At 47.5% G+C, this 13,556-nt stretch overlaps 1 protein-coding gene across 1 annotated transcript in view; it reads left to right on the forward strand.

Annotated features, from left to right (window-relative positions):
- Nucleotides 1–13,260: 13,260 nt before the first annotated feature.
- The window catches only part of NUF2 (NUF2 component of NDC80 kinetochore complex), a 450,677-nt gene continuing 450,381 nt past the window's right edge, over nucleotides 13,261–13,556 (forward strand). The window contains exon 1 of the mRNA XM_086957278.1: nucleotides 13,261–13,322. The gene's annotated coding sequence lies outside the window, so the exon portion shown is untranslated. The remainder of the gene's footprint in view (nucleotides 13,323–13,556) is intronic.

Genomic DNA, 13,556 nt, shown 5'->3' on the forward strand with positions numbered 1-13,556 from the left:
AGCCCAGGAGCATCAGATGAAGCTTATAAATATTTTCCCCCACCCGATCCATTATATGTAATAGTACCAATTTTGGGGAGTAAGGGAGCTCCCATCCCAGGACCTCAGCAAGGCAGGCCAAAACCCCCGCCAGAACGTTTTGGGCCCCGCGCATTGCCCGATTGTATGAAGCAGAGCACCATCCGCCGAGCTACAACGTAGGCATACTGGGGACTCTATCAAACCCGCCCTCCAAAGCATAACATGAGTATAATATACACGGTGAAGATAATTAAATAGGATCAACCGAAGGCGCATGGCTATCGCTGCTCCTCTAGGGGATGCAAGTGCCTCCGTCCAGTGCTCCTCATCCAGGGGGCCAAGGTCTTCCTCCCACCTCTCCCCAAGTTTATCTAACGTAGGGGGTCAATTTGTCACCAAGGTTTGATATATCTTGGAGATTTTATGGTCATGGAGGTCACCCATGAATAATTTAGCTTCAACAGGACTGAACTCTGGAAGAGACTCCAATTCTGCTATACTGGGAAGTATAGCATGTCTAGACTGCAAGTATTTGAAAATTGTGTTTTCGGCATCTGATGGTCGTGCTGGAGTTCCTGGAAAGATTTTAAAACCATGCCACACATAACGTCCCCTAAGGTAGATATCCCAAAATTATCCCAGTCTCGGAAACCGCCCAAATCTGCAAGTTGTGGCAATCTACCATTGGACCAAAGGGGAGTCTCCCTTGTCAGCCTACCCCTCCACCCCATCTTGCGCAGGGCCAGCCTCCACACCTGGAAAACTACTTTTGTAGCGGACGGCTGTGTGTTGCGGATAGAAGCCGAGTATAAGACCGTTGTAAAGAATAGGAACCCATCCAGCACCGCTCTACTACACATGCAGGATCAGAGCGATCCCCATACCACCATTGGTTCAATATCAGAAGTTGCGAGGCCACGTAATAGGACTGGACGTCCGAGGTGGCTAGAACCCCACAGTACGTGGACTGAAAACAAGTCTGTAACTCGACCCTGGAAGCCCTACCTGCCCAAAGAAACTAACCTACGACCGAGTTAACCTGGCGGAACCAAGAGGACCTAACTGGAAATGGATGATTCTGTAGCTGATAGAGCAATCATGGCAACGAGACCATTTTAAAGATGGCCGACCGACCTGGAAGAGAAAGGGGTATATGAGACCACGTTTTCAATTCGTCACGCACCCGCTCCCAAACCAATGCAACAGGAGTCCCCCGATCAATTGGTCAGAAATCACCTCAGATATTTCATGCCAACTGAGGTAACCCGTACTGCAGAGGCCCAGGTACCCAATTCAACCTTGCTCCTCAGTGGCCACAACACTGACTTGCTCGCGTTCAGGAAGAGATCGGAGGTCTCCCCAAATATCTCCATAATACGCAATCTGGGGCCCCTCCTATTAACGTTGGTCAAAAATAAGAGAACGTCATCTGCTTAGAGCGCGATGCGGTCCAATAGCCCTTGTGCCCATTCAAAGCCTGCCACTTGTGCGTCGATCCGCACCCAACTTGCCAAGGGTTCCATCGCAAGGGCGAAAAGAAATGGTGACAGCGGGCATCTCTGTCGGGTGCCCCGTCAAAAAGGAAAGGTGAAGGAGACAGCTCCCGCAACCTGTACTGAAGCCGTGACTTGAGTATAAAGAAGTTTTAAGTAGGCCAAGAAACGTGGACCCAAATTCAAATTATCCAAAAGCGCAAACAGATACGTCCAACTAAGGGAATCAAAAGCCTTATCCATATCCGCCAAGAAGAGAGCCGCTGGCACATCCAACCTCCGTATCATGTCTATAGCAATATGCGCCTGCCGGATATTGTGTCGTGTCGCCCGCTGAGGTGTAAAGCCCGCTTGGTCCGGATGGACCAGCGAGGTGATATGGGAGAGAAGGCGAGTGGCCAAGGCCTTGGCCAAAACCTTGGCCTCAATATTTAGCACGAGATAGGGTGGTATGAAGAGTGTTGGTCCGGAGGACGGCCCAGCTTCTGGAACACGACCACCTCGGAGTGTCTCCAGTCGCGCGGAAGGAACCCAATCTCATGTGCTTCATCCACCACCCGAAGGAGATGGGGTCCCAGTTGCGAAAAATATCTCTTGAAAAACTCACAGGGGAATCCGCTGGGCCTCGGAGCCTAAACGGATGCGGGGGAGGGGGGAGAGACCTCCCAACTTCAATGTGCCACCTAACCCCCTTGACAACGCACTTCACCCTCCACCACCAAGCTGCAGACAGGGATTCACAGCCTGAGTCCGAATTTAGCACCACAGGGCATGCACAGGCAGTCCTCAAAGCAGAGGCAGGCCGAATCACCCACTTTCTGTCCGGACTTGCATCTCCTCACAGCACCTCCACTCTCTCCCTCCTCGCTCGTGGCCCAATCCGACCACCGGAGCGGGGGCAGGGCAAAGCACGGGTTCACTTACCCCCGAGGAGCGTTGTCAGGGCTGCGGACTCCCGGGGCCTAAGGATAAGCAGGGCTCAGTCGGAGGGGAGTGGGAGGGTTTCTCCGTCGACTCAATCATCCTCCCCAGCCCCTCCGCATCAGGATATCCTCACTACAGTGGTCACCACCTCTCCGAAGACTGCAAAACACAGCCCGGACACGATGTCAGCCCCACAGGGCCAGCAGCGCTCGGCTCCAGTCCCCGCCGCGTTCGGCTCAGCTGCGCCACACTGCCTCAGGCTCGCTACAGGGCCCGCCGGCAACACACCTCGTCTGAACGGGCTGGAACACGGGGCTAGTAAAGAATACGATCGTCGATTACCTGCGGCACTCCGCCCACCCCACGCAGTGTCGCCACGGCAGCGAAAGTCGTCAAAGCAGGAAGGAAGGATGTTAAGAACGGGCTCAGCGGAGCTCGCCTAGAGTGCGACCGCCATGCTGGCTCGCTAGCGATTTTTGAGGTATTTGATGATCTTTTTATCAACAACTTCAAGTGCATCAATGAAACTTTCAAATGTCTCTATCCACATAGTCTATCGATTGCCAATATTTTGCTTTTTGGCGGTATCGAATGATGAAGGTGGTTTCAAGAAGGGAGCAGCATAGGTACCAATTGTTGGAGTGGCTGACACCGAGGGTGGGCCTCTCTCCGACACTGTCTGCTGCCTGTTAGGACCGGGGTCATCATTACCATCTCAAAAGGACCTGTGATGTGCTGGCCTCTGGGTCACCATGGACGTTCGATGAAATGGTGACCTTTCACTTGGCCTCCATTGAAGCTTTTCACTTTCTCGGAGACCTTTGCCGTTGTTCTGAGCCACCATCTGGCAGCTTTGATGGTGTGCCACTTCAGATACTGAACAAACTAGTAGGCACAACCCCAGTGCTTCTTCTTAGGTCTCTTTGTCCACTGCTGAGGTCATAGAGCTCTTCCTGTCAAGGCTATAGTAAGTACATTGACAGTAAGTGATTATCTGCTTCCATCCACATTGTTCTCTTGCAGTTGGCTGTCACTTTGTACAGGGGCGTAGCTTACTCAGTAAGATTGGTGGTGGGAGGGGTGAGCTCCAGATTTTCCAACAAACTTGCTGGCATATAATGTTAAAATTCATTTTACAACAAGCATGGTGCATGAAAGGGGCCTATGGGGCAAGGTAAAGGGACAGGACTGTGGAGTGGTAGGAGTAATAAGTGAAAGAAAACATTCTATGTTGTAAAATAACCAAAACATTTTAAGACTTTCAAAACAGAGAAAGGAAGAGTGTTGTGCGCGTTTTTGTCTGTGTGTATGTAAAAATTCCTGGTGAAATCCGACAGACACCTCACCATACCCGACTGAAAGCCCCTGCACCCATCTATTTAGCTGAAAATAGATTTATTGGGGGTGTGTAACACTCCAAACACACCCCAGAAGCTACACCCATGGCATCGTACATTATGACACCGGGTTGATCTTTGCTTGACAGCACTTGTAAACGCAGCGTTATCACTCTGCACTAGGTAGGCTCTATGTTGTGTAGTAGTGCTATATCTTTTGGCCTGATCAACAGATTCTCGATCAACGACATGTAGATTCTCCTTAAATGCTTTTGTTTTCCAACTGCATCACAGTTGCTGGAACTGTGCTTTGACTCCGCATACATTCAGCATTGATTATGTACTAAGATGACGGCACACTTGTCACTATGAGCGGTTTGCCTGGATACCGGAAAAGTATCTGAGAGAGCACTGTCAGCCTTTGGGTTCATTATCCCCTAATCTCGTTGCCATTTGTAGAATCTTCCCAGCTGGAGTATCTGCCACGACTACGTCACACATAGAGCTTTGTAATACATGTCTTTATTTGTCTGCGAGTAACTGGGAAATCAATATTCTAAAGCAACCTTCACTGAGATACACTCTAGCCATTATATCATAGATCTACGGAGTTCATTAGGAACCAAAAGAGTTCAATCATTGTTAACTCTCAAGACACTACACACTTGTATTGAGGCCTCACAATTAATTCAAACATTATGATTGACAAATTGTAGGAATGATAATCTGAGACAGTTGAGATGTCCTTGATTAGGTACAGAATGGTGAGAAGCCTCTGGAATGCTCCCCCTCTTCTAATGTAAAGCTTACAATTATTTAGTTACAGCTGAGAAATAACAATAATCACGTGGTGTGGTACAGCATCATTTCAAATGGAAGACAGCATTTCTGTAATATTATCACAGATTTGATTTTAAGCAATTTTAGAAGCATTAATAAGAAAAAAAGTTCATAGTTCCAATAATGGACACAATTGACAAACTTCAAATACAGATGTGCCTTATCATGTCCAAGTTACCATCCTTCACCTGTTACATTGGGGTGGTTTCAGGGGCGGTAATGTTGGCTTTTAATGATCAGTGCTTTAGCAAATCTGTATAGATAAAAGAGTTTCCTGTTGGTTTGAACGAACAGGCTTCAATTACAAACCTAACAAATGATTATGAAAATCACACCACACTCTTTTCTTCGCCCTGCTTCACCAGCCGTCACTAGATATTCTATACTTTGTTGTCTCACTTTCAAAATCATCATATTATATGGCTACACCATTTTATATATGAGACTTGTAAACAGTACTCTTCTGTATGCTGAGCATAATAATGATCATGTTGCATACTTATTTTACGAGCTAAGCTAAACACTTCAAAAAAGGCGCACTGTGCAACGTGGGGTTCGAAAAAACACAAAACTGAACAAACGTGCAGGGGTAGTCAAATTGCCTTCATTTTAGTGTTTTAGGTCGAGACCTGCGTAGGCTGTGCTTGCGCAGTCGCAGGAAAAGATCTTATGTTTACAGTGTGGGGGCTTGAACCCGCCCCTCTTCTCCATTGGCTGGCTTCCTAAACGGAGGCCAGCCATTGGAGGAGAGGGGCGTCACTCCGTTCAAGACCCATCTTTTTGGGATTCGGGGGTGTGTTTCTAACTTTCTTTCTCTTTTCTTTCTTTCCTCTTCCCATTGGCTGGAATTTTACCTTCCAGCCAATGGGAAGAGGAGAGAAAGAAAAACATGCCCCGAATCCCAAAATGAGGCTGCGTTTCTCCGAGGCATTTCTGCATCGCCTCGGAGAAACGTGGTGGTAGCATGGCGGAGCTCGCTTGTTCAGATTAAAATGTCGGACAGTTTCTTTTTGTTTAAATGGCTCTTCCTTTTGTAATTATTCCTTACACGATTTCCTTATTTTAGTCAGATCAGTCATATCTTAATTTGTAAAATGTAAGGAATTCTTTAATTCGCAGACATCCTAGCCTAAAATTGCTGTTCTGCTTCTTTCTCCTTTGGGCTGTGGGAAGCGAGAGCGTATCTCTTGCGTTGACTGCCTGCGTGTAGACTGGATACTGGGTGCATCTTAAATTAATAGTACTGCGGCTAGATAGGCCCTGTAATTCGCATATCTAATCTCCGCTTGAAGGTCAGAACAAGTAGGCAACTGTGAAGTGCGATAAAGTCTATTAAATAGCAGGACGAGGTGGAAAGAAGGCACGTTCTACTCATAGGGGTGGGGCTGTTTTTTGCTGAACTTGGCATCTGTCTGAAACATCGCAGTTTGCGGTTGACTAATGGAACTGTATTTAGAGCTCGCTATTGTCAGGCCATGAATGAGGGAAATCTCAGAGCTGGGTATTACACTGCAGAAAATATCTGATCTGGAGTCCTATTGAAGGAGCTGCGAGTTTCTTTTCTGCATTTAAATTAGTGCAGATTAGTCTGAAGTGTGTTGCTATACGCTAGCAATGCCTTCTCGCTTTCAGTTAATGGAAGATGGCGCGCCAGCATCTTTTACACGTCTGAAAGACCAGTCCTTGGAGAAGCATGCGTAGCTGGAAGATAAATGGCAGGAAACAGCAGGAAGTTCGTGCAACAGAAACATAGCACGATCTTCTGTCTTTTTTTCCGCAGAAACGATGCCCCATTAGCTGGGGCTTTTGGTAGGGAGTTTATCTGGGAGCATCGGATAGGGTCTCCTTGTTGCTCGGAAATGGGTTCATTCTGGCGTGTGCCCGGAGAACGCGATGTTCTCTGCTCGACTGCACTCACTTCTCCGCTCTAAAGAGGCCTTTCTAAAGAGGGGAGGGTTGCGCCCGCTCTCCCTGTAGCCAAATCCCAGAACCATGCAGCCTTTGTCGTCTTTCATCTAATTGAGTTTTCATGCTGGCTGTCGAATAGTGAGCTACCATTAAGTAGATTGACTTGCACACTGGTTAGCGACTTTCACAGTCGGGGTGTTTTGTTCTGTGGATTTGGATTAGGCTGGCTGTCTCAAAAAATGTTGATGCAATATTGAAAACACCACAGAGGAATGTTTCTAAATGTAATTATTTTTTTTAAAAATCGACAGATCGATAAATCAGAGTATGTCTACATTTTGAAGTGAATGGGGACTGCACTCATGACTTGGAGGTAACACTGAGTTAAAGTAAAAGTGCTTGCTTTAAGTGGCGGCAGTGACAGGGCTTAAGTTACTGGAACTCTTGTATGTTAGGAGTTGCCATTCTGCTGTGTCTGCCTGCGAGAGAGCGGTCTGTTTGGAAAGCACAGACGGAAATCCGTGTTTGTCCAAAACCTCACCTGGATGGTGGATTGAAGCATTGAGGTACCGGGTTTTTAGGGACCCGGCGGTGCCAGGGAGAACACCCAAAGACCTCTTGAGTTCTTCCTGTTTTGGACCACAGAAACACAGAGTCTTCTAGGTGATGTCAATGATCGAGTTTTATTGGCTGCAACCAAGTAACAAGCGTCCTAGAAGTACAACAGCACGGTGTGTATATTCTCAGGAGACTGTTCGTTTTTACAGAACCAGCCTTCTCCTTTTATACAAAAATATCAGCTTCAGGCAAGAATTCCTAGTTTTACAGTTTGGCAATATACATATTTTCACAATAAAGAAAAAGCAGAGTCATGATGGCAAGCCCATATTTAGGTTTGTCCAGGTTGTGATAGATTACCCGGCAAGGCCCAGAACTTCCATCAGATATCGATAAACCCCTAATAAAATCAGGCACCTCCTCCTTGTAAAACAGACCATAAAGAAGAAACAGGGACAGGTGTGTGTGTGATAAGACATGGCTTGTATGCGATGAATGGTTTATGGCATGTTGTGCTTTGAGGCTAATCTCGCTCGGCCATTGGGATGGGGACTGCACGAACAGGTTTGGCTTGAGGCAGTGGAGTTAGCTCGCCCAGGTCACAGAGGAGTCAGGAAAGGGGTACGTGTCCTTTCAGTTCGAATTCGGCCTTGGTCAATTGACTATGTAAGGGCAACCACAAGATGGATGCCACTCACAAAATGGAACCCGAGGGTTCAAGACAGAAAACTATGATTTTAAGGTGATTGCATCACTCGATCATGACGCAAATGCATAGGTATAATGTCTTAATCATTACCGGTCTGCCGATACCAAATTCGTCATGATACGATGATATTTTTTTGCACGAGTGTAGAGCTTCGGTACCACACCATGGTCGGGTCCAGAATTTTCAGTACCACAGCATGAAGTGCTATGAGCAGAGAAACCTGGAAAACATCAATTTCTTTGTCGTGGTTCGGTTACAGAACAGTACGTGCTGTGCCCGAGGCTGTTCAGCAGAGCGAAAGAAAAGAGAGTTTCTTCGTTTAGTGTGTCAAGCGGAGACCTGCACCTCGGAGCCGGCAGCCTTTGCCTCTGGGGGTGTGAAGTTGGTCCACAATATGCCAGTGTCCTTTATATCACCTGCACGGAAGTCTTGCAGATTCATAAAACCACACGCAGTCGTAAAAGGTCTCATTGTATCCACTTCAGAGGGATGACAGAATAATCAAGTCAAGGGAGATACAAAGCTAATTCCACTGTGCACAGATCTCCACAGCAGGAGCGCAAACCTGCTGAGCTGTCTAGTCAGCTAGAAGACATTGCAGCCCTCGTCCCCTCCCATTTCGAATGGGGCAGAGCAGGAGTGTTTGTAAGGATAAGCAAAGATGCCAGGGGAAAGGAGGGTGGTGGTGGTGGAGCGGGGTGGGGGTGGGGGCGGGGGCAGGGGGAGCAGTGGAGAGAGGGGTAGGCACTGCATGGTATCACAGCACCCTCTGTCCTTGTTACTGACGTGCGACATCAGAAGATAACACTCTCTCTGCCCACCTCCTGCATTGTTGTGTGTGTGTGGGGGGGAGGGTGGGGTTTTTTTGAGAGATGCATCCCAACTCCTGCCTTTAAACAGAAATAAATTGCATTTCCCAACAGTAATAATGTCCCGGGTATCAGCGTCATCAGAACAGAAGTAACAATAACCACTTCAAGTGTTCTCATTTCATTGACCTGAGAAGGATGAAAGGCAGAGTCTGCTTCGAACCATTGAGGTTACAAATGACAACCATAGGCACGCGCACTGCCCTTGAGGTATATAGTTCCTAAAACTTCTTACTGGATGCCTAAGGGGCCTTAGAGCTCATAGCGCCTACCAGCGTTACGTTTGGTATTTTCAGTGTGCTGTGTTCCATGGGCAAACCTAGAGCAAAAGAGAACAAGTATTTCGGCACTGGAATACAGTTCGTTGTGAACTCCCCACCGTCACCCGCACCTCCTCATACACACAATAATACCTCCATAAACATTCTTGGTAGCCGAAAGTCGGCTCCGATGCCAGGAACAGTTTCATTTCTAACAGACAGGCTCAGTTTCAGAGTGAGTGCTGTGAAACAAACCATTACTATAGACATGTCACATGTGCTTGTAAATTAAAGGCGCTATAAGAGAGGCACCCTCATTTACAGGCCTCCAGGCACCCGCACTCAATTCAGCGATGACATCATGGACTTCGTCAGCCCACACGCCCTCACCTCCGAGAACTACATTCTTCTAGGAGACCTCAACTACCACCTTGAAAACAAACTCGACAACAACACCACCACCCTTCTGGACAACCTGGCCAATCTCGGACTCAAACAACTTGTTGACACCCCCACTCACACAGCCGGACACACGCTCGACCCCATCTTCACCTCCAGCAAGCACATCTCCTTCGATCACACTACAGCTCTCCACTGGACGGATCACAGTTGCGTTCACTTCAGCTACAAAACCACCCTGACCCACAACCGTCCACAACCTATTCCTCGGAGAAACTGGAACAAAATCACCACCGACCAACTCCTCACATCACTCAACCAAAACCCTCCCACCCTCTCTATGGACCCAGACCAAGCGGCCACCAACCTCAAACATTGGATTACCCTCAGTGCGGACGAATTAGCACCCCTGAAAAAGCACCAGATAAAATCATCCAGCAAAAAGGCTCCCTGGTTCAATGACGAACTTAAAAAATCCAAGAAGCTATGCCGCACCATAGAGAAGAATTGGAGAAAAAACCCAACCTCAGACAACATGGCATCCCTCAAGACAGCCACCCGCAAACACCACCAACTGATTCGATCTGCCAAGAAATCAGCATTCAAGGATCGTCTTGAGAACAACACTCATAACAGCAAGGAACTCTTCAATATCGTCAAAGAATTCACCAACCCCACCGCAGCAACTAACGACATCACCCCCTCCCAAGACCTCTGCAATGCGCTATCCTCCTTCTTCTACAACAAAATTGCCGACATCCACAACAGCTTCGAGAACTCTCCCAGCGATCAACCCGCCCCACCCCCTTCAGATCCTACTCCTCCAACTAACAACCTCAGCGCCTGGAACCCAATCACCACTGAAGACACCATTCACCTCATGAACTCAATCCACTCTGGCTCGCCTTCTGACCCCTGTCCCCACCACATCTTCAACAAAGCTGACTCCATCATCGCACCCCAACTCCGCGATGTCATCAACTGCTCTTTCAACTCCGCCACCTTTCCAGAAAGCTGGAAACACGCCGAACTCAGCGCCCTTCTGAAGAAACCCACAGCGGACCCCTCAGAACTGAAAAACTACCGACCCATATCCCTCCTCCCTTTCCCAGCAAAAGTCATCGAGAAAGCCGTCAACAGCCAGCTCGCCGCCTTCCTTGAATCCAACAACTCCCTTGATCCATCTCAATCTGGGTTTCGAGCCAAACACAGCACCGAAACCGCCCTCATTGCAGCGACCGACGACATCCGAGCACTCCTGGACAATGGAGAAACAGTGGCCCTCATCCTTCTCGACCTTTCCGCCGCCTTCGACACTGTCTGCCACAGCACCCTTATACATCGACTCAGCAACATCGGCATACAAGGAAAAGCCTTGGACTGGATCATCTCATTCCTCGCTGGGAGAACTCAAAGAGTCCGACTTCCCCCATTCTACTCAGAGGCCACCGAAGTCATCTGCGGCGTACCTCAAGGATCCTCACTCAGTCCTACCCTCTTCAACGTCTACATGAGTCCTCTCACCTCCATCGCGCGCCAACACAACCTCAACATCATCTCTTACGCCAACGACACCCAGCTAATCCTTTCCCTCACCAAAGACCCCAAAACCGCCAAAACCAATCTTCACGAAGGCATGAAAGAAGTAGCCGAATGGATGAAACAGAGCCGCCTAAAACTCAACTCTGACAAAACGGAGGTGCTCATCCTAGGATCTTCCCCCTCAGCTTGGGACGACTCTTGATGGCCTTCAGCTCTGGGCACAGCACTCACACCCACAGACCATGCACGTAACCTTGGCTTCATCCTAGACTCCTCTCTCTCGATGTCCAGACAAGTCAACGCCGTCTCGTCCTCCTGCTTCAACGTACTTCGCATCCTCAAAAAGATCTTCCGCTGGATCCTCCTCGAAACAAGAAAGACTGTCACCCACGCACTGGTCACGAGTCGACTGGATTATGGTAACACACTTTACGCCGGAATCACAACAAAATTACAGAAAAAACTCCAGCGCATCCAAAACGTGTCAGCGAGACTCATATTAGACATCCCGCGCCAAGATCACATCACCGGACATCTAAAAGACCTCCACTGGCTTCCCGTCAACAAAAGAATTACTTTCCGCCTTCTCACCCATGCACACAAGGCCCTCCACAATCTAGGACCCGAATGCCTCAACACTCGATTATCCTTCTACAAACCCACCCGCCAATTAAGATCATCCAACCAAGCCCTCGCCGCAGTCCCGCGCATCCGGAAATCCACCATGGGTGGCAGATCCTTCTCCTTCCTTGCTGCCAAGACCTGGAACTCACTCCCCACCCACCTCCGCCTTAATCCGAACCACATCTCCTTCAGGAAAGAACTGAAAACCTGGTTATTCAACAAATAATTTAACCCCTTCCCCTAGCGCCTTGAGACCCTCTGGGTGAGTAGTGCGCTATACAAATGCCTGAACTTGAACTTGAACTTGGTTGTTCTTGATTACCATTACTCCAAACCAATCACAAAAACTATCTCAGAATCGGAAGGCTGCTCCTCAAGGGTCTGCTGTGAGCCAAACCAGAATGTACAAGATCACAGCAGTGGGGGCTTAGCCCAGCGCGCTATCTTACACACGCTGAGGTTTATTTAAAGTCCATTGCCCTGAACTCCGGCACTGTTGTCTTTTCAGCTGCACATTTCTCAGGTCCAAGTTCTTAATTACAACTGTGAAGCTGATTCTGTTTCCAATGCAATCCCCTAAGCCCCCCCCCACTCAGGGGTGTATCTTCCATTAGTACAGCATGTACAGTTGCACCGGGACTCATTCATTCGCTACCAGTTCATTAACCATATCATCGCAGATGAGGCTTCTCTAATATTAAAGAAATTAGAAACATGGCTTGTCACTCGTCACTAAAAACTCTGTCTCAAAGAGGGCTGTATAATCATCCTTCACACATGCAGAATAATTGTAAAGCCATGAAGCAAGTGTGTGTGTGATCACATCGCAGCCAAATCTTTTACTAAGATTTGATAGTGTTGTATTGCATGTACATCAGATCATATGACGCTAAATGACTAGAACAATCTAAAAAAAATAGCAGATAAATGGAGTTAAGGAGCTGGGTCAACAAAACAGAAAGGTCTGCAGTGTCTTTAAAAAGGAAAGATGAGATAGACGTACCTTGGAAAGACAATCCCACCTCCTAGGTAGGAGAGACCCAGTTTTGTGTGTGTGTGTGTGTGTGTGTGTGTCACTGTGTGTGTGTGTGGGGGGCTCTGTGTGTGTGTGGGGGGGCTCTGTCTTTGTGTGTGGCATTTGCGAGAGATTAAGCTATTGGCATTGTAAATAACAATGCCATTTATTTATCTGTTTTCAAAACCAACACATAAATGAAAATGTTGTCATTTACAATGCCAATAGCTCTAACTTTTGCAAAGGCGAGACCGCTGCATTGTAAATGCTTGTTGAGTCTTGTGACGCTTACTCACATCGGAGTCAAATGTCCAGTAAAAACGAAGGAAAGACTGTTTGAGGAAGCAATGTAGAAATACTGGTTGAAAAAAATCAGGCGCCTGAAGCTTTGTTACTTTTATAATGACAGGTCTAATATGTGCTGAAACGGAAACATACTTCATAAGATGTGATTTGTGTTCGATCAGCAGTATTATTAATCAAAGTTAAAATCGCACGGAGGCGCACTTGCTAACGAGAAAAAATCATTAACAAATACGTAAGAGTAAGCATTGCATATCAAATAAACAATTACTCCGGCATAATCAAGAGCAAGCTTTTTTTCCAAAGAACTGAAACACCAGAAATCGATATCTCACCGTTCAAGCACTTAGAGAGATAAATTGTGGTGTTCCAATATGGCCGCTCGGCTGTAGCAATCGGAGGCTTGAATAACACAGTCCACTCTCTACGTTTACTAGAGGCGCCAATTTCAGTTTTTTTTAAAAACCGTACTGGAACCTCTGCAGCTGTTATATTAAGGAAGCAGAAAACGTCTATTGAGGTAACATGGGGAGAGGTGTGCAGCCGATTGGTTGGGTTGGGTTGACACCAGGGAGTGCAGGCACAAGAGTCGCCTCGGTCGTAGCGTAAACACACAAATTTGGGGATTCTTAGTAATACAGTGGTATAAAGCTGTCATTCGCCAATAACAGTTTTGTTAGTGGCAACTTCGTTTTTGCATCGTTTGGACATAGAAAACCGGCCCCATGTCACAGCGGTTTCCGGTAGTTCTACG

The sequence above is a fragment of the Lissotriton vulgaris genome, chromosome 1_1 (assembly GCF_964263255.1).
Source record: "Lissotriton vulgaris chromosome 1_1, aLisVul1.2, whole genome shotgun sequence".
In the NCBI taxonomy this organism is placed as follows: Eukaryota; Metazoa; Chordata; class Amphibia; order Caudata; family Salamandridae; genus Lissotriton; species Lissotriton vulgaris.